The following is a 2,523-nucleotide window of genomic DNA, read 5'->3' on the forward strand; positions in this document are numbered from 1 at the left end:
AAGCAGACATACCGTACTTGTCTGCAGCAAGCTGGATTTCACAAAAGGTCACCACACCACAGTGCAATGTAAAATGCTTTCATGCGGAGATAGGCATGGTGTGTACACTTCGTACACTACAAATAAAGTTAAGAAAAGAAACAAAAAAGTAACCAGTGTCCTGTGTTGCAAGAACACTGGGCACCGTGGCTCACTACTGCCACCCAGCGGACACTAGCCACATGGGAAAATGCCTCGTTTTTACTGTACGGCCAGTGTGAACAAGCCCCAAAACTCATAACATTACGGGTTCATCCACACTAGAACGCATGCCAAAACACTAGACTTTAGCGTGCAAGCTAGTGTGCTGAGGTCCGGCGGGCATTACGCTGTTAACTTTATTTGGAGTGTACAAAGTGTACACTCCATTCAGTCTTCACACCGCATGGTGTGTGCGCTGCAGAAAAATGCATTATGCCTGCATTTGATCTCAATGCACATCACAACTGCATTGTATGAAAAGGCATCCAGTGCGGTAACCTGACCGATCCTGGAGAAGCCGGCGGGAGCCCCAGGGAGAGTTTTTATTTCTTTGTGAAGGGCAGAGCACCCTGGATTAGGTTCGTCCCAAGAGAAAGCATCGCGGTTCTGGTGGCATCCAATGAGCTCTCGTTGGCCCTTGAAAATATGGGGGAGAGGATGTAAATCTCGCTCCGGGCCGTACCCATATCCACAGCAGGTCTCCAAGGTGAACAGCCTCTGGCATGTTAGAGCAATGTAGGTAAGGGAAGTCGGCAAGTCAGATCCGTAACTTCAGAAAGAAGCGGAGCCCAGGTTGGCCAGCCCACCCACCCCTATGGGTGGGCCCCGGCGTGTAGTGCCACTCATCTTGTGCCCGAAGTGAGGATGAAAGCGGGCCACCTCTCTCTAGGAGCGCATTTCATGTTCATTGGGAACCTGGTGCTAAATCATTCGTAGAGTCCGGTGTTGTTCAGAAGGAATGTGGAATGTCTGTGGGCTTGGTCAAAACTGAGTGAGCCTGCGCAAAACTGTCAGTGACACATCTCCCTCCCGAGCCCAATCAGCTGGGGCCAGAGCATCCCCTACTGTGCAACTACATGTAACAAAGGGGTGGGGAAAGCCGCTACCGCAGCTGATTGGGCTAGGAGGGGGGGCTTGTTTTGCATGGGCAAACTCAGTTTGCACCAAGCCTGCGCATATCACGATTTTCTGAAAAATGCATCGCCACACAATTGAACCGTAAGCCCATATTCGCACCTAGGCATCAGCGTTTTTGTGCGTATTTATGCACGTTTTTGTCTAGTGCCTTTGAGTGTTTTTTGCGCGCACGTCTGATGCGTGTATTTCAGCTGGTAGATTCTGAGACATTGGTGTAAATAGGCAAACGTGCATGAAGATGCGCACAATAATGTGCAAAATGTCTTATGTCGTATATTTCCAATTGAGTCTATGGTGCCAAAACATGCTGTATACTGCTAAAAGAAGCTCATGTACTTTTTCGTGCATCATGCGTTTCACAGTTTGTAACAAAACACTCAGGCGTGAACAGAAATTAATGCGATTTCTTGTTTGCCGCGTTTTGTTGTATAGTTTAACAGCAAAAAGTTTCCCAGCACACTCACCAGCCAGCATGCAAAAAAAAAACTTGTCTCACCGCTAAGGTTAAAAACAGAGGTTTAGAAAGCCACACAGCCTTGCCAGGGCACCTCTATGTAGTGCAGTCCTAACTCTAAACTAAGAGTCTCTATCTTGGAGCACGTTTTGCTTGTCGTAAAGTTTGGCGTGGCAAAACACCTAGGTGTGAGCTTTGATGCGCGTTCACGAAACATGCACAAACGCGTGTTTACAGTACCATTACTAGTTAACGACACCCCAATTGCAGTCGAGCAAACGCTTTTTTTTTCCCCACAGAGCCCATGTCACAGAATTTGTGTCATGTACTACTTTCCCACGTTTGGGGAACGCGTGGCAAACACGGAAACAAATGCCTGTGAATGTACATCACCACAACCCGCATTCCTGTGAAGCTCAGGTCTGAACACGGACTTATGATTAGGTTTTCATATTGTTGAAGAGTTTTTTTTTTCGGTTTCACAACTCCTCCAACTTTGACATTAGGTTGTAAACTTCTGTGTAGGCTGTCCCCCCCCCCCTCCCTCCCTCCCTCCTCGGTTTCCTCAGAAGTCTCCCTCCCTGGCTGGCTGTGTCAGCTCATTTCCCCGTCTCCCCGGTTTGTCCCTTCCCCTGTGCTCTCCGGTGCCCCGCCTTTAGCTGAGTAAAGACGACAACTCGGCCCAGCTTGCCCTTATATGGTTGGGTCGTGACGTCAGCAGTGTGGAGGCGGGGTGTAGGGAAGGGAAGCCCACCTTGCATTGTTACTATCCCCTGCCTGGAATGTGATGTCTGAGCCCTGCACTGCAGGGAAGGGAAGAGAAAGGGGGAGAGAGCTTCTCAGGAAACCAAAGGGCTGGACGTGCTTTCTTCCTTGCTGGCCGATTCTACACCAGGTGAGAACACGTCTAC

The 2,523-nt window shown here is 49.2% G+C and overlaps 1 protein-coding gene across 1 annotated transcript in view; it reads left to right on the top strand.

Moving 5' to 3' along the window:
- The first annotated feature begins 2,358 nt into the window (after window positions 1-2,358).
- Window positions 2,359-2,523, top strand: part of LUZP1 (leucine zipper protein 1) — a 73,389-nt gene continuing 73,224 nt past the window's right edge. The window contains exon 1 of the mRNA XM_018558041.1: window positions 2,359-2,507. The gene's annotated coding sequence lies outside the window, so the exon portion shown is untranslated. The remainder of the gene's footprint in view (window positions 2,508-2,523) is intronic.

Source organism: Nanorana parkeri, unplaced genomic scaffold, assembly GCF_000935625.1.
Source record: "Nanorana parkeri isolate BGI_ZX_2015 unplaced genomic scaffold, ASM93562v1 scaffold316, whole genome shotgun sequence".
Taxonomy (NCBI): Eukaryota; Metazoa; Chordata; class Amphibia; order Anura; family Dicroglossidae; genus Nanorana; species Nanorana parkeri.